The sequence below is a fragment of the Cricetulus griseus genome, chromosome X (genome assembly GCF_003668045.3).
Source record: "Cricetulus griseus strain 17A/GY chromosome X, alternate assembly CriGri-PICRH-1.0, whole genome shotgun sequence".
NCBI lineage: Eukaryota > Metazoa > Chordata > Mammalia > Rodentia > Cricetidae > Cricetulus > Cricetulus griseus.
In genome coordinates this window covers 52,747,252-52,770,092 of record NC_048604.1, presented here as the reverse complement: position 1 = coordinate 52,770,092, position 22,841 = coordinate 52,747,252, and the positions used below count along the sequence as shown (strand labels likewise).

Here is a 22,841-nt window from a genome sequence, read left to right as displayed (position 1 = left end):
GCCGGGGCCTAGGCGACCAGGCCTGGTCGGGGGCCTTGTCTCGGCCTAGACAGGCAGAGGCCGAGCCGTGCCGCAGTCGAATGGCGCAGTTCGGGACTCTGATCGGCGATTGGGGTCTGGCTGAGGATGGTGAGCCCCTCCCCTTGATGACGCCCCTCGCGTCAATTTCGTTCCCAGAGTGCCTCTAGTTCACGCCTCATTTGCTGGCCAGCCCCGATTGACGGGCGTTCCAGCCAAGGAACGGTCGGAAGTAGCGGCTCCCCCTCTTGGCTCCTCCTCCCTTCCCAGATGCTCCTTGGTGGCTGAGGCACCAACCCCCCCTCCATCCCCCGAAAGACAGGTTCCCTCCCCCTCCCAAAATTCTCTCCTTATGTGGTTTTTTAATTCACAGGGAGAGAAAAAAAAATGCGTAGCCATGAGGTAAAAACGCCAGCTATAGTTCCTAGCAATGGAACAGAGGATCCCTTTAGCTCAGCTGCCCATCCTGAATCCCCCATTTGGCTGAATTCCACACCACAAACTGTTAACCGGGGGTGGGGGGTGAAAACGCTCTGAGTGGCGTCATTGGATAGTGTGACTGGATGATTGAAGGGGGGGGCACTCAAACAAACATGATTTTCTCTAAATATTCCATGAGCATGTATTTTCACACTGGAAAAGGGGGAGTCGTTTATTGGCAAAGGGGGGAGGGGCTAGACAGCAGGCATATTGCATTCCACGTAGCAGATTTAATAAGTCCTGTCTGTGATGTTTGGCAAGCCTGGTTTATAGCCATCTACAAGGTTTGCGAACCCATGTTGCCGTGAGTCAGTTACACCATTTTTTCAGTCGTATTTCTGTTTTAAATTTGGCATATAATGTAATGTACTCTAATCTTATTGCTAATTTGCCACGTAGTCCTTTTCAATGCTTGTAGCAAAATTTTAGACAAAACGAAGCGGTTTTCAAATGTAAGGTAATATTTTTTTAAAGCAGAGGATTTGTTTCGCACTTTCATGCAGCAGGTTTCAATTCCACTAACAGCGGGATGGGAGGGGGGATTTGTTCTAAGGCAAGTGCAGCATCCGTAAGTGTTTAAGATGTCATCTGCCACCAATTTCCTTTTAATTTGAAATTGTATCCATATTAAATGCTGATTTATAAGCCCAGTAATATGTAAACAAACTTTAGCTAAATGAAGTTTAAAAACAGATATTTGCTATTTTTATTTACAGGATTCAGTTCTGCTACAACCAAAAAGACCAGTGTTTACTTTTCATTGAAAGGTAAGGACATACTTACTAGCCGTCCCCCCCCCTTTTTTTATGAATGACCAGAATTGCTCATCTGTACTTAAATAAAAATTCACAGGCTATAATCTGTTAAAGATTTGATTGGAAAATATCGTGATATTTGCAGACAAGCAGAAAAATCCATAGAGGTGACTTGGCATACAAATGAGAAAATAACCCACTTTACCACATTCACTGTCTAAACTTGGTCATAGACTATTAGTGCTATGTTAAAATATAAAATATACTCCATTATTAATTTCAAATGAAGAAATGTATTAAAAGGAGACTAGCCTTTGTATAGTACTTGATTTTATTATAGAGTTTGTGCTTTTTATTCAGTCATACAGTTTTAAGTTAAGAAATGCATTGTGATTTTGAAAATGAATTTGTATTTATGTGTAAATATTAAATTTTGTGTACATTTTAAAGATTAACTTCAATATAAAAGATTATGATGATAGTCAATGTTTAATTTTGACAACCAAATGATAACTAGTTTTTACATTTGGATGCATTTCCTTCCAGAAGTTTCCTTATGCTTGTATACATCTGCTTCTGTTTTATCTGTGTGACATCATATGATGGTTTATAATTTACTGATTTATGGTTGTTTTCATGGGAAATAATCAATTCCTTTTTTAAATAGTTCTCTATTCTGTTATAATAATTGCCTTGGCATATTTAACCAGAGTCTTGCTATGGGAAGATATACATACATTTACATATACATATATACTATAACTGGCCTACTAATGCACTTCAAAACATAGGATATTTTCCTAGAAATTAGAGCATGAACTAAGCCTTATGGTATTTTGTAATTCTGTACCTATTACAAATGTCCATGAAGGTTCTTATAATTTAAAATGTAGAAAAGTCCATCTATTCCAACATTCAACCAATAATGCCTGTGTCTTTTATGTGACAGGCACATTAGTGATGGATGACAATATAATGCTAAGTAGAACATGCTTACCTTTGCCTTATTGTTTTGTAATTTTAATCAAAACACATGCAATGGGCTGCATGATAAATACTGCAATGCCACTTATCTATAGCTACAGTAATAGAAATATTTTAGTGATACTTATATTTTATAGTAATTTAATAGTGTAATTTACATGTTAACTTCTGTATCATCAGAGATTACTATTTTTGAATCAGTTTTGAGTTAAGTTCTAGATTTGCTTGTTTACTTTCTTGAAGTGGGTGTGGAATCAAGGAATCACACATGTAAGGGAGCTTTATCACTGAGCTATACCTATAACCATAGAGATTTTAAATTGTTATTTTAGTAGCTACCTATTTCTTTGTGAAACATTTAGTTTGTAATCTCTCCATCTGTACCCACTGAATCCCCTTATTTACCATGTAAGCAGAATTGATTGGATCTATTTCTACATTCTGGTTTGTTTGTTTGTTTTTTGATTTATTGAACACAGATTTTCCTGCAAATAAGGGAATGGAGCTAATTTTTGTTGATGTTTTTAGAGACAGTCACACTATGAGTCCCAGGGTTGCCTCCATACTTTCTGTGTATCCCAGATTTGCTTCAATATTAAGAGACTCTTCTTTTATTTTTTTTTTTTTTTGAGACAGGTTTCACTGTAGGTTTTGGATACTGTCCTGAAACTGTCTTTGAAGACCAGGCTGGCCTCAAACTCACAGAGATCCCCTGCCTCTGCCTCCCGAGTGCTAGGATTAAAGGTGAGCGCCACCACCGCCAAGCTAGAAACTTTTAAGGTCAATTTATACTTTTTGAAATTACATGTATTGATTGAAACAAACTGACATACTAAGTACAAATAATAAATCAAATATAACTCAAGTTATTTCAAGAGATCATTACCATCTCATTTTAACTAATATTTCCTAAATATTGTCTCAATGCTATAAACATCCATTTCTTAGAATATTAGTAAGATTTAATATATTTTCATAGCTTTATTTTCTTTTTAGTAATTATTCGTTATCTTCTCAGTTGAATGAAAAGATAATTAATCAATGTTGAAACCCAAAAAGTAAAGTGAATTGTGCCTCGAATTAAGGCAACAATAAATATTTTAGGAAATATCACTGTTTTAACATACCATATAATACTCTATTATAGGATTAAGTTTAAAGTTATCTCTTTTTAAAAATTTTATAATTTTAAATTATAAATCATATTCACATACTTATATTGGAAATTCTTTGATAAGAAATCTGAAAGAAACCTGTAAAAACTCATGCAAAATAGTATTTATGAATTTTTATGATTTTATGAATTTTTCTGTAAACTATGAGTTTTGAAATTAGATATTTTCCATTCATAGTACTCTTTTTGTGTGTGTATTTTCTTCCTTATATATTATGTAATATTTTGTCTATTATTTATTTTATAAAACATTATATATACTAATGCCATAGGTATCTCTTCATTTAAGAAATTTATGTTACACCATAAACACCATATATTTTCTACTGTAAGTATATTTACATGCTTTAGTTCCAATACATTATATACCTACTTTTTTCAGATGATAATGGATAAACTTCTTGCACAATAAGTTCTGTGTCTGTTCTATTATTTTGTGATTCTTTAGTGTGTAGTAAATTCTCATACTTTACATGAGATAATTTTTATCACAGAATGTTAGTTATTCAGGCTGTACATAGCCTTTTGAGAATTGTTTATAACTTTTCTGATATGAACATATACATAATTCCTTATATTGTTACTTCACACATGTGTGTGAGTGTGCGCGCACACACAAACACACACACACACACACACACACAATGACAAGTGTGGCAGTGTTGTATTCAGTTAAAAGTGTCTATAAAGCAATGTATAAGCAGTTTATTTCTTTTAAACTGTTAAAATTATGTAAATTGTGTGTATGTGTGCATGTGTGTGAGTGTATGTGTTTCTCTCTCTCTCTCTCTCTCTCTCTCTCTCTCTCTCTCTCTCTCTCTCTCTGTGTGTGTGTGTGTGTGTGTGTGTGTGTGTGTGTGTGTGTGTGTGTGTATACTACCTGCAAGTAAGTGCATGTGGAAGTCAGATGACAAATTTGTGGAGTTGGTTCTCTCTTTCTTCCATGTGTCCAGATTTACATAGCAAGCATCTTTACCCACTGAGCCATGCTACACACAGTAGTTCATAATTTGTTTTCTTATTGGTGTTTCAGTTGGGGGTGACAGATCAGCCTGACCTTTTTATCTGAATAAGCAAGCAGCCCATTCACTATTTTAAAAAACTAGTAAAACATAATGTACACAGCAAATTTTAATAAATCTATACACATTTGGCATCATCTCTGCCATTCAGATAATGGAGTTTTGGTCATATCAAAAGTTTTCTCATATGTCTGTACATTTATGATTCCTCCCTCTGTCCCTTGGCAACCACTAATCTGTTATATATTCCTATAGATTAATTTTCATTTTTTTCAATTGTAAATAAACATTATTGAATATTCACCACTTTTGGCCTGTATCCTTTCTCTGGCACAAATATTTAGAAATGTATCCACTTTGTAAATGTCAAAAGAGTTTTTCCTATATTTTACTGAGTAGGGATATATTTTCTGTAAGTACAATAACTTATTCTTTCTGTGGTTTTGAGTTTGTGAATAAAGTTGCTATGATCCCTTTGTGCACAAGTATCTGTAAGGACATATGTTTTCATTTCTTTTAGAAAACATTACTAGGAGTGGAATGGCTGGAACACATGGTAGGTGCATGCTTGCCTTTATAAGTGAACCAGTATTTATCCCCTAGTGCATGAACTGGCTTTTGGAGCTCATTCTCTATGGAAGGTTACTCTCTCAGCCTAGATAGACGGCAGAGGGCCTCAGCCCTTCCTCTAATGAAGGTGAAAGACTTTGATGATCCCTTATGGGAGACCTTGCCCTCTCTGAGGAGTGGATGGAGGGAGGAGATGGTCGAGGGAAATGGGAGGACTGGAGGGAGAGGGAACTGGGATTGGTATGTAACATAATATTGTTTTTAATTTCAATAAAAATTGATGAAAAAATAAATTATTTCTCAAATAAGTTGCTGTTTTCAATGCTACCAACAGCAAAAATGTTTGGTGTGCAAAATATTTTTAAATGTAACCATCCTAATAGAGATGTGGTGGCACAGGCTTGTCAGTCTTATTTGCATTTCCCTAATGACTACTAATGTTGAGCATCTTTGCAAATGCTGATTTGTGAATCACATGTGTTCCATGAAGTATGTACTCATATTTTCCCTATTTATAAATGAGTGTTATTTGCATTCCTCTTATTCTTTGAGTGGACTTCTATAGTATTCATAAGAGCCCTTCATCAACTAAAACTTTAGCAAATCCATTCTGAACTTACTTTTTCTTCTCTCAACATTGCTCTTCATAGTTTTCAGAAAGCAGAAGCTTTTTTTATATTTGTGATGAAGTCCAAGTAATATTTCTTCCAAGTATGACATGACACTCAAACTCACAGATGCTTTTCATTATCATTCTTTTCTAGAAAATTAATCATTTTCATTTTGATACTAAGCCTGCTGATTAGGTGTATCACAAAATATATGGATTGAAGTCATTTTAGTATTTTTCATAAAGATACACAATTAGTTCAAAGTCAAGAGATTTTTCTTTCTCCATTTATTTGACTTTCCACAGTTCTCAAACATTAATTGTCTATATAGGTGATGTATCCATGATAAACCATTATGTTCCAGTGTCTACTGGTTTTAATTCCCTAATTGGTAGGTGTGCATTTATTAGATGTCTTCAGGAGGGAGTAAGAACCCCAGTGTGGAATAACACAGTTTCATTACAATGAAAGCTGCAAATTTCTCATCACTGACCTTTCAAATTTGCTCCAAATGTTTGAGAGACAGGAACAGATAGCAGCATAAACCCAGAGAACAAATATAAAAAAAAAAGACAAGTTGATGTTATGGTATTATCAGTGTATAGATATATTCAGCATAACTGTAGAAATATTATTTACTACTTTTCAGGAATGTAAATAAGGCCTTTGTATTTTTACAACAGAGACACCTATTTACTTCAATTAAAATACAATTTCAAAGATGATATTTCTTATGATTGGCAATCAATAGTAAAACTATGTTGTTTGCTACTTCACAAAACTATTTTCAGTATAATATTGTACTTCATTCTCATTCCTTAGAAAATATACAAATGAACAGAATGTGGTATATAGACATAGGTTTTGATTTTTAAAGTAATAGCTTATGAATTAATTACATTTTAGTCAATATGCAATTAAGTGTACAAGCTAAAGTTACAGTTAATTCAATAGCAGATAAAAATCAATGATTTGAATAATTTATATATTGATTATTTAAAAGAATTTTAAAGTAAAATTGTACGTGTAGCACATATCATGAGGCATATATATGTATATATGATCACATATGTACTTTATACATGTTAGGCCATCTCTGCATGTTTTGGTGCCTCGTTTTTGTGAATGTTCACTTAACATATGTCTTCCATACTCATCTGTGTTGTCACAAATGAAAAGATTCCTAATGTTTTTCATTTTTAAATGCTAAATATTCTTAACCTTATATGCATTCCAAATTTTCTTTCCTCATGTTTATGGTAACTTAGACTGATTCTATATTGTATTGCCTATTGGAAATAATGGTATAGTGGATACAGACATCAGGTATTTTCCTAAGATCCCGATTTCATTTCACCAACATACTCATTTCTGTAATGGCTTATTAATTTATACCCACTTCAACAGTGGTAAAAGTTTCCCTTTGCTCCACATCCTTAACAAAGATTAGTAGTCTTTCTTTTTCATGATAATAATTTCAATAGGAGTGAAATGATATATCATTATGTTTTTAATTTTTATTTCTTGATGATTACAGCAATAATATACAGCATTGTTTTTCATGTATCAGTTGTCTTTTATGTATTACTCTGAAAATGTATATATATAGTTCTTTTATCCACTTTTCAGCCTAGTTTTTGGTTTGATTCATCAAATGCTTCATGTATTTGGAGTATTAACAACTTAGGAGATCAATGGTTTGCAAATGTATTTTCCCATTCTACAGCTTGACTCTTCACTTTGTTGATGCTTTTGCTGAGCAGAAACGTTTCAGGTTATTGTAATCCCATTTGTCAATTTTGTTTATTTTTATTTTTGCTAATAGTTTTCAAATTAAAATTGCAAGAATGTAAAATATCACAGAGGGGTATTTATACAGGGGTGTTCAAATATTTTTTCTTATAATACCTACGTAAAGGATTTTCACTATAATTCCAATTAAGCCTATATTTTAAATTATAAGCTTATTTGTATTTTTTATTTGATTTTAAACACTCCTAGCAATTTCTCCCTTATATACTCTAACTCACGTTTTAGAGGTAACACAGAATTCTACATATAAAAAAAAAGCCTTTCAAACTGTAATTTTCCTGAGGGTAGAAATACAATGTATAGTGGCAATTGCCTGATATTTATAACATTATTTGATCCAGATAATTATAAGGAAGGTCATTAAACAGTTAGCCTGTCTAATATTTACCTGTAGAATGTCCTCTTTCAACACCCTCAAAATCACATTTACAATAAAATATAATAAAATTATTTAAAAATAAAAATAACTATTAATTTAATTCTGTGCATTATAAGCTGTCCCTATTCATCGTGATGAATTCCATATTCCTAAGCTATACAGTCTGTCTTATGTAGATGAATTTACTGTACCTCATGACTCTGTATATTTGTATTCCATTATATAGATGTAGCATGAAATTTGTTGCAATTACCTGTATCTTAAAATAGAATAAGACCAAATTTGTGAAACAGTAACTTCTGTTCCTGATGTTTATAATCCCCCCTTTAACTTTGTCTATATGGCTAAAGTGTATCATATTTTGGTTTTGGTGTGTGTTTTGCTTCTATCTATGTATCTTTTTTTTTTAAAGACAAGGTGTCTATGTAGCCCTGACTGTCCTGGAACTCTCTATGTAGACCAAGCTGGCCACAAACTCAGAGAGATTGGCCTCATTTTGCCTCCCTCCCAAGTGCTAGTATTAAAGGCATATACCACCACACGTAGCAGTTTAGGGTTCTATGTAGTGTGTTGTATGAGAAAAAGTTTAAAGAGTCAGAAAGTACATTTGTTTTCGTTTATTTTTCTCTTGATTATATGAACCTTGTAATTATCAGTTGTTCTCCTTGGAAGTGAAAGGTATATGATAGATACATAGTTCAATATTATGTTTACTGAGTAAAATTTTGGTGGATATTCTAATGTTTCTGTGTACTCATAACTACAAAATTTGGGGGTTACTATATTATGGTTATTATTGTGTATCCAATAGGTGTTATTAGGATTTTGGTTTGAATGTAGATCACAGAATAAATGCAGCTTTCAGGTGCACTAATAGTGGATACTTATTCTCCACATTATGTAGAAAGTAGTCATAGCTGTGACTGCACAATAATATCCAACTTCATCATTTTTCCTATAACATTTTATTAAAATGCGTTATTTTAACTGGAACATTTTAGTTAACACAATAACGGTTCCTTGGTATTCTAACTTCTCAAAGTCATATATTTTATTATTAAAAGAACCCAGAGATAAAAACAGATGGTCTGGCATTATATGTTGTGTTAAAGTATTACATCTAATGAACAAAAATGGATTGGTGGAACTAGAATTAAATCATGAAGATGCAGTCATGGTTACTCTTTTATTGCATTCTTAGCTTTTTATTCCTATAGAATCATCAGCTTTTGGAGCACCAGTCCCCAAATTTCTCTAATTTACACAAAAGTTTTATAGTGACCCAACAAGGAACACAGAAAACAAAGTTACCTAGAGAAAAAAGATGCTTCATTAAATCTAATATATCCAAAATTGATCCCAAAGAATTTTATTCAAAATTAAAATGAAAATATCCCCAAAACTTTTTCCCATAATTATCCCTAGGAACAGAAGGACTCATTACTCTAAATGAAGCTACCTATAAAATTTGTGAAACTTCTTTTGAGATTTACACAGTTAAATATAAATTTATTTTGAATGCTTGAATTATTTTCTACAATTTGCTAATATTAGTTAACAAATTAGTTGTTATACGAAATCAAATTTCTTCTTCCTGTGTAAGATTTTCATTTCGAAAGATGCATTATGATCATCCATATCCCTGAGTTTCACATTAGCACAGCTCTGGAGACTAAGTGCCTGGATTTACTTCTTACCACATTATTGCTTTTATGGCCCTGGATAAGCCATATTTCTCTAAAGCTGTTTTCTTATCTATAAAAGAAAGATAAATATAGAATTTGTATCACGTGGTAACTCTATAAGAAATAAAATGATGACGTCTGGAGAAATGGCTCAGTGGTTAAAAGCACTTGTTGCTTTTTCAGAGAACATGGGTTCTATTGCTAGAACATACATGGTGCTTCAAAACGTTTGTAACTCCAGTTCCTGGGTATCTCATGTTTTCTTGTGGCTTCCGTGGGCACCAGGCATGCACGTGGTGCATAGACATACATGCAGGCAAAACACCCATACACACCAAATAAATTAAAAATAAATGTTGATAGTTTATGTAAATTATGTACCAATATGTAGTGTCTATTATGCCTTTTGCAGGGATACTTAGAGATTCTTGTCTCGGGTAATTATGCATGATCCAGAATTAAAGATAATGAATTTAATTGATCTGTATATGGTATATTTTACAAGTGTGCCACCTCTTTCAAATTAGGGAATAAGTACATTTTTCCTTGTAACTGGAAGTTTTATTTTTTATTAGATGACAACTGGTATCCCTGGATCACATAGTCTATCCTCTAGCAGGCTTTTCTCTTATATTCTTGCCTGTAGAGAATAGCAATGTTTCAGCAATCTAGCCTTAGTGCATTAAATGTAAAGATACTTTATACTTTACTGTTCTTTAACTCAGTAATGAAGGAAGAAGGGCAAGGGCATCAAATAAGAGCATTGTCTCATAAATTAGTAACTGTTTCAGGTCTCATCAAAATGTATTTAGTATTGAGAAAGGTGAAACAGAGTCATAAAGCTCTCTGAATCTATTGCTTCTTAAATGAATATCTTAAGACAGTTATAAACCATTTTACTCATTATAATAAACATGCTCTTATAACCAATATCTGTTCAGAAGTGCTCTTTGATTGCAAATAGCCAGAAACTCCAATTAATACTATTTATTTATCTGACATCATGAGAGTGTCCCTAGTTCTCCTTTTAAGTTTGAGTAAATATGATCTATGTAGAAAATTACACGACTGTTGACTACTATGGTTACTGAAACTTCCAAGTTGGTCCCTAGATTTTTAAATATGCTGTATGCAGGTCTTTGAAAAATCATCCTAAAATACATTTCATATCTTCTCCAATTTTATGTGTTTTTCTAAAACATATAATATATATATATATATATATATATATATATATATATATGTCTTGCATGTATGTATGTGCACCATGTGTGTAGTGCCTGCAGAGTCTGGAAGAGGACATTGCAACTAGAGTTACAACATGTGAGCATTTGGAATTGAACTCAATCCTCTGAAAGAGAAGGAAGTGCTCTTATCTGCTAAGCCATGTCTCCAGCCCCATCTAATTTTATACTTCCAATAATACTTCACTGTCCTGAGTAAGATCTAGTTATAAACCACCCTTTTATTTGGTGGGAAACATAGGTAAACTTCTCAATTCCTGTTTTTAATGATTTATGTATTTATTATCTGATTTATGTATTATCTGCAGGAAGTGATATATATATATATACAGTGTGCACTCATACCTCATACACATGTGTTTCACATTGTATTTGGCAATCAGGGAACTTTGGGGAATTGGTTCTTTGCTTACACCATGAGGCAGAGTTTTTATATGGCTGTTTTTGCTGATTTTCCTCTCTCTGCCTTCCATCACACTGTTGGAGCCCTAAGATTACCCTGGGATTAATAGCTATCACATCCGACTTTATTCTGTTTTAACATGGACTATTAGGGTTACTTGGTAAGAAATTTTACCCTACTATGAGCCAGCCAATGTGTCCAAAATTTTCAGTACCTCATGCCCTAGTTTCCACTTATGTGATAGCGCAATTTTACTAGTGTCCATTTCTCTGTAGTCATTGGGGGGATTTGAATGATACAAAATACAAAACTCTTAAAATAGTGAGAACCCTCAATCAGTCCTTACTAAGCTACTATTTTTGTAGTGATACTTGGTCATTCTTCCTTTCTTTCATATATTTTACTCTTGGACTGCATTACATTGTGTGTGTGTGTGTGTGTGTGTGTGTGTGTGTGTGTGTGTGTGTGTGTGTGTGTGTTGTAAATATAACAGAACTGAATAGGTTATCTTCCATATCTGTTCAACTGTATTTATTCTAATACATTTTCAACTCCCATGGGAAAAGACCAAGACATTTCTTCATGTATTAACCTTTAATCTCACAATTTCTTTGCTAAAAACATACTTGATTCAAATAAAATATTTTGTCCTTTAATAACATCATGGTTTATATAGAAATCATCCCAGTTTATAACAAAGAATCAGAACTGTTGTCCAATGGCTACTTTTGTAAAAATAGATTCACTCAGCAGCTACCTTTTGTCAATGAGTCCATGCTTTATTTTTGTTGTTAGCTGAAAACTTTGTAAGTAAGTGTTCATTTCCACATACACTATTTCATCGAATGGTTACAAAGTTACCAGAGGCAGGGTTCATCTCTTCAATTGTATTCTTTCATTTAGATCAAAATTATATCAACTTTCTAGTAACTTTGGCAGTTTGTCAGTGTGTGTGTGTGTGTGTGTGTGTGTGTGTGTGTCCATGTATGTGTGCATGAGCATGCTTTTCCATGATGTAGGTGTGAAGGTCAGATGACAACTTGCAGGAGTCAGTTCTGCCTTCTACCAGGTGGGTTCTGAAGATCAAATTCAGGTTGTCGGGCTTCACAATAGGTGTCCTTACACTCTAAGCTATTTTAATGGACGTTGGGCAGCTATTTTTCTTATGTAAAATTACTTTTGCTTCTAGATCCTTTGTTCCCTGGAAAATAATGACTGTTAACGGGACAACCATTTTTCTAAATAGTTTAATTTTACTCTGTTAAGAAATATGTCAGCCAATGCCTACAAATATGTCTAAATTTTCTGAAATCTTTTCTTTCCTTGTGGTTTTGGGGATTATTTGAAGAAATTTTCTGCAGGTGATATGCTCCTACTGATCTGCAAATCATGTGTGCTTGCTTATAAGTTTATAATATGCTTACTAAGATTTTTTAAAAAACATTCTATATGACTAGTGCTTACTGGACGGAAATTTGAAATCATTGGATCAAAGACATAATAAAACACCATGAATAGTGCCCAGCAGTGGTAGCACACTTTTAGCTTTTAATCCCAGCACAGGAGAGGCAGAGGCAGGCATATCTCTGTTGAGTTCCAGATCAGCCTGGTAGACAAGAGCTAGTTCCAGGACAGGCTCCAGAGCTACACAGAGAAGCCCTGCCTCAGAAAAAAAAAAAAGAGTCACAGTGAAGAGCCATTAATGGGATGCACATTTTGAAGAGATAGCTCTGATGACAAATGACGAAGTAGCTGTTCCATTCTATATGCACATGGGTTCCAACCTCCATTTCATTATTCAGATATGTCACATTCCACCCATATTATTCACCTCCTCTTCATTTGTCCATTTATCTACAGTTCCTTTGCTTCACTCACAAGCTATGCAATGCTGTGAAAACCTTTCCAAAATATTATCATCATTATGTTGTATATTTCCTGCTAGAAAATGTACACTGACTTTTCAGTGAAAAATAACAAATTAAAGAAAAAAGAACAGGCTGAAGATTTAGATTTTATATCTTGTCCATGCCACAAAGCCCATAGTAAGTAAATTTTGGAACTTAAGATTCCAGAGTAAAATAATTTCTCAGAAAAGGTTCCACTTGCTATATGTGTGGTTTTAGAAATTTACTCAATTAACCTTATGATATCTCCTTATCAATCAAATTTGGGAAATACTACCTGTCAGGATATCTTAGCTATAAACAACATTAATATGATTAAGGTTTTGCATGTATATTATATGTTACAAAATGAAAACACTAATCAAATTGATTGCTACATTATTTGTGCTAGTTCCAATTATGTACTGAAGAACAGAAACTCAAACTTATACTATCATATTTTATTAGGATAGCTAGTGTGAATTAGCCTATATACTCTGGTTACTGCTAGTATACTGATAAGATGGTAGATAGTGTCTCCATGGAAGGTAGTAAATAATATGTTAACATGAAAAAAAAATCATGTAGAGAACATCATCAGTTTGTAATAATAAAACAATCATGATGGTAAGCCTGAAATAAACTGGAACTTCATTTATTTTAACTTAATGAATTCCTATTTTGCTACAGTAAGTTAAGCCTCTGGTCATGATCTCACTGGACTATTGTCAGAAGAAAATGTATACTATGAGATAGATAAATGTCCAACATTCTTTTATAAAATAGATGTCCACTCTGTATGACAAGCACAATTTCAGTGCTTAGTCATTGGCTATAATCCCAACACTGGGGTGGCTGAAATAGGAGGTTCACAAGTTCACAGCTGGCCTGACTAAGTAGAAAGATGCTGGTTCAAAATAACCAGCCAACCAACTAACCAAACAAACAAAAACTAGAGAAATGAAAAACAAAAAGTTTACTGAATCACTGGAGGTTATGCTGAATTATTCATGTGAATTAATGGGTCTTTGGTGCTGTCTGGAATCTCCTCTCCTCCCTTTCTCTCCCCATCTCTCCCCTCCCCTGCCCCTCCTCTCATTTCTCCTCCTCTCTTCTTCTCTCCTCCCCTCTCCCCCTCTCTCTTTCTTCCTGTATACACATGCTGACATAAATATATCTACACATACACCCAGAGTGACTTGAAATACATTATGTATCTCACGGTAGCCTTGAACATAATACACCTGCTTTGTCCTTCCACATGGGATTACATCAGTGTCCCACTGTTTATTTTATATGCTGAAAAGTGTACTCTTTCTTATACTACCATAGTTTGTCATGGTAGCTAGCATGAACTAGCCCTCATAATACTGGTTACTACTGGCACACTGATAAGATCACAGATCAATGTCTCCATGGAAGGAAGTAAACATTATGTCTCCATAAATGTTCATGTATATTGCTACATTCAGCTTTTGTAAGCAATAAAAAACTATTTCACATGAGAGACTATTATTTTCTCTTTTCTTTATAATTTTAGTAAAAAATTACCATATGATAATAGTCTCACACTATATATAATCCCAAGATTCTCTCTCTCTCTCTCTCTCTCTCTCTCTCTCTCTCTCTCTCTCTCTCTCTGTGTGTGTGTGTGTGTGTGTGTGTGTGTGTGTGTGTGTGTGTATTTGTGTGTGTGTGTGTAAACCTTTTCTACTCATTAGCAGAAGTGACTAATAAGTACCAGTGCCAAGGTAAAACTACTACCTGTTCAACAATCAAAGACTGCCATCTCCGGAAACTAGATTAGTAACTTCTGAACACCTCTCTAAGAAAAATCCAACACCTCTGCAACCCTAACCTCTCCAATTTCACTTCACAAAACACATGGCCATGTAATCTATGAATGTTGCTTCTCCTGTCACTCCCTGACACAGAAACACCTCTGCAATAATCTACTTCCTGAAAACCCATGCTCCCTTCCTCACATTCTTAACAGCGTACAACTCCTGCTACACAATCTCCCCCACCTACCTACCTTTTAGAAAATGCCTTCTCCTACTCATGTAATACTACTACCTTCACTTCTGAAGCATTGTATCCCTTTTAGACACACTGCTAGAAATCCCTGATCACCCCCCTTCAAGAATCCTCTAAACATCATTCTGTGGATATAAGTCAACTCTCAAAATTTACAATTCCTCTATCCTCTGGGTGCCCCTCATATTTTTATGTTTCCCACCCCAAGAAACATTTACCATCCTGGACACATGTCTTCCAGAATGCCCCCCCACACAGCCCATAAACCCTACTTCTGGAAAGAACCTCCTCCTCAATCCTTCAGCTCACATATTTTGTAGCACCCAGTGATTCTTAAGTCCCTCATTCCTAGCATTCCTTCCACTATGGTAACTGTACACATTGCCATGGTATTCCAAAACTGGGAGGAGGGGCCCAAGAGGATTTCTAGGAAGTTTAACAGTTGCTATGAGAAAAAGAAACATTTTCTCTAGTGGAGTATATCCTGGTAAGTTACCCATTCTATAAATAACTCTTCAACCACACTCTTGTAAGAAATTGTAACTAATCTTACTGGTTAACAAAACCACAGAGGCATAAAAGTAGAAGAAAACTAGTTGGGAAGTAGAAAGGGGTAAGAGGGATTAGAAGGGGGGCAAGTGTGTGCAATGTATAATCAAAATACATAAAATGACTTTATGAAAATGTAATAATTAAATCCATTATTATGTATATATAATTTTTACTAATAAAAACTTTAAAAATACCTATAATATCTTATTACTTTCTTAATTTTAAAGCACTAAAGAATTTTAATATGACATGTATGAGATTGATGATAGAGGAGTTTTAATGAGTCAAGGGGAATATATTAGGTAAACAAGTATGGGCGGAAAACATGAGGACTGGAAGTAATTTCTCTTTGTTTATAGTAGGACATACACAACTGAATAAATGACTAATACTGAGAAAACACTCATCCACAGTTTTGGAGGGTTTATGTGAATTAAAGAACATTTTTTCCTAGTCAGCATTCTTCATCAATTTTAGTTGTAATTGTTGCTACTTTAAGTTTTCATTCTATAGCCTAAATCTTGTTGCCAAGCAACCATAATGACGTAAATAAATCTCATTTCTTTCATATATGTTAAATTGAAAAGAACCTGAAAAGGATTTTGGAAGGAAAAATCTGGAGAGGTGATAGACAAAAGAAGTGTGTGCTATCCCAGATTCCAAATTAGGTAAGTAATTGAAAAAAGGGAATGATGTGCTTTCATGTATTGCTGATAAAGAAGCTAAAGAGAAGAATAATGCCGATCAAGTCATTGCTAAAATGGACAACTGAAGCTGCTCCTCATACTGGGTTGCCTTGTCCAGCCTTAATACTAGGGAGGTGCTTAGTCTTACTACAACTTGATATACCATGTTTTGTTGATACTTATGGCAGACTTGCCCTTTCCTAGACAGAAACAAAGGAGGAATGGATTAGAGGGTGGGAACAGGGGGAAATTGGGGTGAAACTGGGAGGAGAGGAGTGAAGGGAAACTGCAGTCAGGATGTAAAAAAATGACTGAATAATAAATAAATTAAATAAATAAGTATAACAACAAAACATAATCAGGCTGAGGAAAATAAAAATGTATACACTAATATCCAATTTTTAAATGTTATATGTATTAAAATAAAATGTATAAAACGCTATCAAAGTATGAGAGCTGACTTTTTAAAAGGTTATAAAAAGGCTTCTCTAAATAAACACAATTATGTTGTCCTTACAGAAGGAAATACTATGTGCAAAGGCCAAGGATGGAAAGAATATGGTATATCTGAAGCAGTGATGGAATGCTATTGATATGGAAATACAGAGAAAGGGATGGATGAGTGTGTTAAAAGGAAATGTAGAAGAGAAACACAATGGCGAGGTTGTTCAAAATAGGCATTATAAACTCAGTTGAGGTTTGTGGATTGTTTGCTGAGAGCCGTGAAGGTCTTTGTTTGTACTTGTTGAGCTCATGAAAAGTAAACTAAAACTAAAAAGTAAAAAGTAGAACAGTTAGGAAGCAATACTGAAAGGTGAAATGTGTGGCCATTATTCATGATGCTGCAGCAATGAATTTCTTACCAAGAAGATTTGTAATTTCCTAATCAATTATTTTGTGATGGACTATTTTGTTTCCAGTATTAGCAAGCACCTGAGATATTTTTTAAACTAATCAAATCTCACTAAACAGATTTGTAGAGATAATAAAACAAAAATTACTATGGCTATCAGTTAACATCCTCTAGTGGTTTTTCCCTCTCTTAATATATAGTATCTCTCAGAGCTTTTACTATTTTAAATGCTATTACACTTATATATGCACTATGTAAAGTCATAAAGTTTTAATATTTTTATTCATATGTACATTTTTATCACACCAAATAAAAACAAAGCATGATATTTAAATATATCTATTTAAATACTTCCTTTCTGAAGCAGCCCTCTTTTTTCTGTGTAAATATTGGTTTCACAGAATATCCCTACATTCTGTATTTGTCATATTTCCTCACTACATCATTTAAGTTGTTTCTCTTTCTACTTCCCATGATACATCCTGATTATTTTCTGACATTTCCATTTCTTTTGACATATTTTAAGCATCACCCAATTTTTCTAATTTTTGTTCCTTCCTTGAAAAGTTAAGCCCCCAAGTTCTGATTGCCTGCTTTGCAATACACAATCAACTTTGGGACAACTTGTTTTTCCATTTTCAAAGATTATGGTTGTATTTAAGTCACATAATCATGATTCACAATCATGATTCATTTTTAAGGTAGTGATTCAAACTGATGAAAAGCAAATTGTCCTCCACACTAGCTGTTTAGAAAACTTTAAAGTGTTTCTCTATATTTCACCTTTGGCTTTTGAGAAAATCTGTTGCTATATAGTGCAGAGTAAGCTGGAACTCCCTATGAAGATGAAACTTGCCTTGAATTTTTTTTTTATTAGTTCTAGTTAGGGAACAAGCTTATTTCAAGTCCCTTCTCCCTCTCCCTCCCCTCACCCCCAAACTTCCTCCCCCACCCCATCCACCCACCACTCCCCAGGCAGGGTAGGGCCCTCAACAGGGGCTCTGCAAAGTCCACCAAGTCTTCCTATGCTGGTCCTGGGCCCTTCCCCATGTGTCCAGGGCCAGAGTGTAACCCTTCATATGGGATGGGCTCTCAAAGTCCCTTCTTGCACCAGGGAAAAATACTATTTTTGCCTTGAAATTTTAAGCCTTCTCTCCTGCATGCTAGAATTACAGGTTTGTGCTGCTACCCTTTGCTATATGTGTTGTCTATTTGTTGAATTATTGAATTTAATCTGATAAGGAGGAATTTTGTTTCTTTTTTATTAGAAAGAAAATTATTTTACATGTCAATCCCAGGTCCCTTTCCCTCCCGTCCTCCCCTGCTCCCCCACCCCAACTAACAACCTACATACCAAATACCGTTTCTGCTACCAAGGGAGGGTGAGGCCTTCCATAAGGGGTCTTAAAAGTCTGTCTTATACTTTGGGATAGGGCCTAGGCCAATGCCCTTGTGTCTAGGCTCAGGGAGTATCCCTCCATTTGGGAGGGGCTCCCAAAGTCCGTTCCTATGCTAGGGAAAATTACTGATCCACTACAAGAGGTCCCATAGATTTCCAAGGTCTCCTAACTGACACCCACATTCAGGGGGTCTGGATCAGTCCCATTCTGGTTTCCCAGGTATCAGTCTAGGGACCAAGAGCTCTCCCTTGTTCAGGTTAGCTGTTTCTGTGGGTTTCACCAGCCTGGCATGGACCCTTGGATCATCAGTCATCCTTCTCTGCAACTGGATTTCAGTCTTTTTTTTTATTTTGAGTTATACCATGGATATCTTTTTATTTTAGTTTTTTAAATATTTTTATTTGAATTAGAAACAAGATTGTTTTACATGTCAATCCCAGTTCCCTTTCCCTCCCCTCCTCCCCTGCACTCCCCCGAACTTACACCCTATCAATCCCATACCCTTTCTGCTCCTCAGGGAGGGGAGGCCTTCCATAGGGGGTCTTCAGAATCTGTCATATCCTTTGGGATAGGGCCTAGGCCCATTCCCAAGTGTCTAGGCTCAGGGAGTAACCCTCTATGTGGGATGTGCTCCCAAAGTCCATTCCTATGCTAGGGATAAGTACTGATCCACTACAAGGGGACTCATAGATTTCTGAGGTCTCCTCACTGACACCCACATTCATGGGGTCTGGATCAGTCCCATGCTAGTTTCTGGGGACCAAGTGCTCTCCCTTGTTCAGGTAAGCAGTTTCTGTGGGTTTCACCAGCCTGGTATGGACCCCTCTGCTCATCAGTCCTCCTCAGCAACTGTAGTCGAGTTCAGTACAGTGTTTAGCCATGAATGTCTGCTTCTACTTCCACCAGCTGCTGGATGAAGGCTATAGGATGACATATAAGTTAGTCGTCAATCTCGTTATCAGGGGAGGGCACTTAAGGCAGCCTCTCCTCTGTTGCTTAGATTGTTAGTTGGTGTCATCTTTGTAGATCTCCAGACAGTTCCCTAGTGCCTGATTTCTCTTTAAACCTATAATGGCTCCCTCTATTATGGTACCTCTTATCTTGCTCTCCTCTATTCTTCCCCCAACTCAGCCTTCCTGCTCCCTCATGTTCACCTCACCCCTCCTCTTCTTCCCTTCTCATTCTCCTAGCTCCCACTCTCCTCTCCCCATGCTCCCGATTTGCTGAGGAGATCCTGTCCCTTTTGCATTCTCTGGGGGACTTTGTATGTCTCTCTTAGATTCCTCCTTGTTTCCTATCTTCTCTGTAGGTGTGGATTGTAGGCTGGTAATCCTTTGCTCTATGTCTAAAATACACATATGAGTGAGTACATACCATGTTTGTCTTTTTGTGGCTGGGTTACCTCACTCAGAATGGTTTCTTCTAGTTCTATCCATTTGTCTTCGAATTTCAAGATTCCATTGTTTTGTTTTCTGCTGAGTAGTACTCCATTGTGTAAATGTTCCACATTTTCTCTTTCCATTCTTCAGTTGAGGAGCATCTGGGTTGCTTCCAGGTTCTGGCTATTATAAATTATGCTGCAATGAACATTGTTGTACAGAAGTCCTCGTTGTATGAGTGTGCTTCTTTTGGGTATATGCCCAAAAGTGGAATTGCTGCATCTTGAGGTAGACTGATTCCCATTTTCCTAAGAAAAAGCCATACTGATTTCTAAAGTGGCTATACAAGTTGGCACTCCCACCAGCAGTGGAGGAGTGTTCTCCTTTCTCCACATCCTCTCCAGCATAAACTGTCATTGGTGTTTTTTATTTTAGCCATTCTGAGGTGAGTAAGGTGGTCTCTCAGAGTTGTTTTGATTTGCATTTCCCTGATGGCTAAGGAAGTTGAACCCTTTCTTATGTGTCTTTCAGCCATGTTAGATGAGGAGGAATTTTGTATTGACACTTTTTGGAAGTCATTCACCAAATAAAGTGTGAGAGTTTCATAGAGGTATTAGAATATTTACAGTAGTAAATATCTTATCTGTGTGCTCATATTTATTGTTTCAGATTAGAATTTAAAATTTATTCCATAAAGGAAAACAAGTTAAATTCTTTTTGTTTCACTTTTAAAAACATCTTATTTTACATAACAGTCCCTGCTCCCTTTACCTCACGTCCTCACACTCCCCAGCATCTCCCCACCCTACCCTCTATCTTTTCCACATGGAGTGTGAAGCCTTCCATGGGGTATCATCAAAAATCTGTCACATCATTTTGGGTGGGACAAAGACACTCCCCCATATATCTAGGCTGAGCAAGGAATCCCTCCATAGGGGATGGGCTCCAAGAAGCCACTTCATGCACTATGGATAATTACTGGTTCCACTGCCAGTGGTTCCATAACAATCCCAAGTCCCTCAGCCCCACCCCAACTTTAAAAGTAATAAATGGTATTTTATCTATCTTCTTCCCACTCCAAAATATCCAGAGTGATGTAAGAGTAAATTGTAAGTACCCACCTGACAATGTAGAACAATTCATTGAATAATTTAGCATTAAGTATCATCTTTGTCCTTCCATACCACTGAGATTTTTTTTTTGCTAGGAATATCTGAAATTTTTTATTTATTTGAAAAACATTTGCTTTAAGATGTCTTAGTATATAGAAATGGATTTCATCAGATAATTTATATTTTACTTTCATTAAACTGTCTCCTACCATCTCAAGGAAATATTTGACTTTTTAACTGAACACCAGGTGCAATATACAGCTACAAATAACACAGACACTCTTCTATTTGTAACATTCCTACACTGCATAGACTTTAAATAACACTGCTAAAGGCCTAAACTTGCTTTATCCCTTATTAGCTATGGGAATCTGGGCACATTACTTTGCTTTCTGAGACTTTTTTCACTGTTCAATTAAGGAAAAGAGTAGTAACTAATCCATAGAATTATTGAAAGTGAAATGAGACAATACATACAAAAGACTCAGAACACTGCCTGTTCACCATGAGTGTTGAGAGTTGCTACAATTATATATGATTGATGATAAATGTCTTAGGTATATCATCTCTACATTTATATAAGCATTTTCAATTGCCAAACTAACCCCAAAGAGTATTTTATCTGAACATAGTGACATTGTAAAATAATTATTCCTATATTAATTCCATTTCAGACAATAAAATGGAGAGAGGTTTCTACATTTATGCTATGAAGTACTTGTTAATTAGAAACTGGCATAGTGGGCAGAGGATATGTGAAAACCTTATTTGTTTGAGATACACATTTGTATTAGTAGTTTTGACACAAAGATGGAAAGATGGAAAGTAACTAGTGTTCAGTTAGTTTTGGTTTATGTTAGATTATCTATTAAAATAATAACTAGGATTTTCAGAATATATTAAATCAATAATGTATAGCCACCACATCTCACTTCATATAGAGACAATATTCTAAAAAATATATTTTGTCAATGACTGGAAATGTGCATATTCAAAATTTGTCAAATTCTTTAACAGAATACATGTAATTTGGGGAAAATGTTTAATTGAATTAGGAATTTAGCTATATTCAGCTTTGAACATTCATTTTGATACTATATAGGCTATTATTATTTTTGTCAGTGGTTTTTTGTATAAAACAAAGTGGAGAGAAGCATTAGTTATTTTTTTCTGATGTAATTTTCTCTTTGCTTCTGTCTACACTCCTGTCTTTTTCAAGCAATTTTAGAAATGCACACAGAAGTCTCTCACTACTAATTTAGTAATAACTAAAATATTGAGTCTAGTTAAGATGAATCAATATTGCCACTTAGGTATTGCATTATAGACAATAAAGCAGTATTTCAGCATCTCTCAATAATTTATATCTGTAGCACATAAAATATGTTATTAAAAAATTTGCATATTTCTTAGTTCAGTATGTGAGTTAGACAGCAAAAGAGAAATAGTAGCTGTACTAATTTGATTTCTATTTCTGTGCTAAAAAATACTCTGAAAGAAAAGCTTATGGGAGAAAAGGATTATTTCAGTTTATACCTCCAGGCTATAGTTTTATCATTGTGAGAAAGTCAAAACAGGAACTTCAAACAGCTAGTTCACATCACATCTATAGTCAAGAGCTTAGAGAAACCAATGGATACATGCTCGTGTCCCTGTTTTTACTGAGCTCAATGTCTCCGCTCTAAATCTTTGGTATGTAGAGTTACTTCAGTCTTTACATATCAATTAATTAAGGCATCACTGCACAAACAAGCTTAAAAGTCAACCAAATGTAGAAAAGCCCTCATTGACACCCAGGT

At 35.0% G+C, this 22,841-nt stretch overlaps 1 protein-coding gene across 22 annotated transcripts in view; it reads left to right on the top strand.

Moving 5' to 3' along the window:
• Positions 1-10: 10 nt before the first annotated feature.
• Fam133a (family with sequence similarity 133 member A) overlaps positions 11-22,841 on the top strand; it is a 40,226-nt gene continuing 17,395 nt past the window's right edge. The window contains exons 1-5 of one of the 22 annotated variants that reach the window (XM_035449911.1): positions 329-420; positions 1,215-1,265; positions 2,874-2,981; positions 4,954-4,989; positions 16,200-16,280. The gene's annotated coding sequence lies outside the window, so the exon portion shown is untranslated. Of the gene's footprint in view, positions 130-328; positions 421-665; positions 803-828; positions 956-1,214; positions 1,266-2,873; positions 2,982-4,953; positions 4,990-14,743; positions 15,548-16,199; positions 16,281-22,841 lie in introns of those variants that run through there. The other 21 variants (XM_035449909.1, XM_035449913.1, XM_027432892.2 and 18 more) reach the window with 21 other exon arrangements.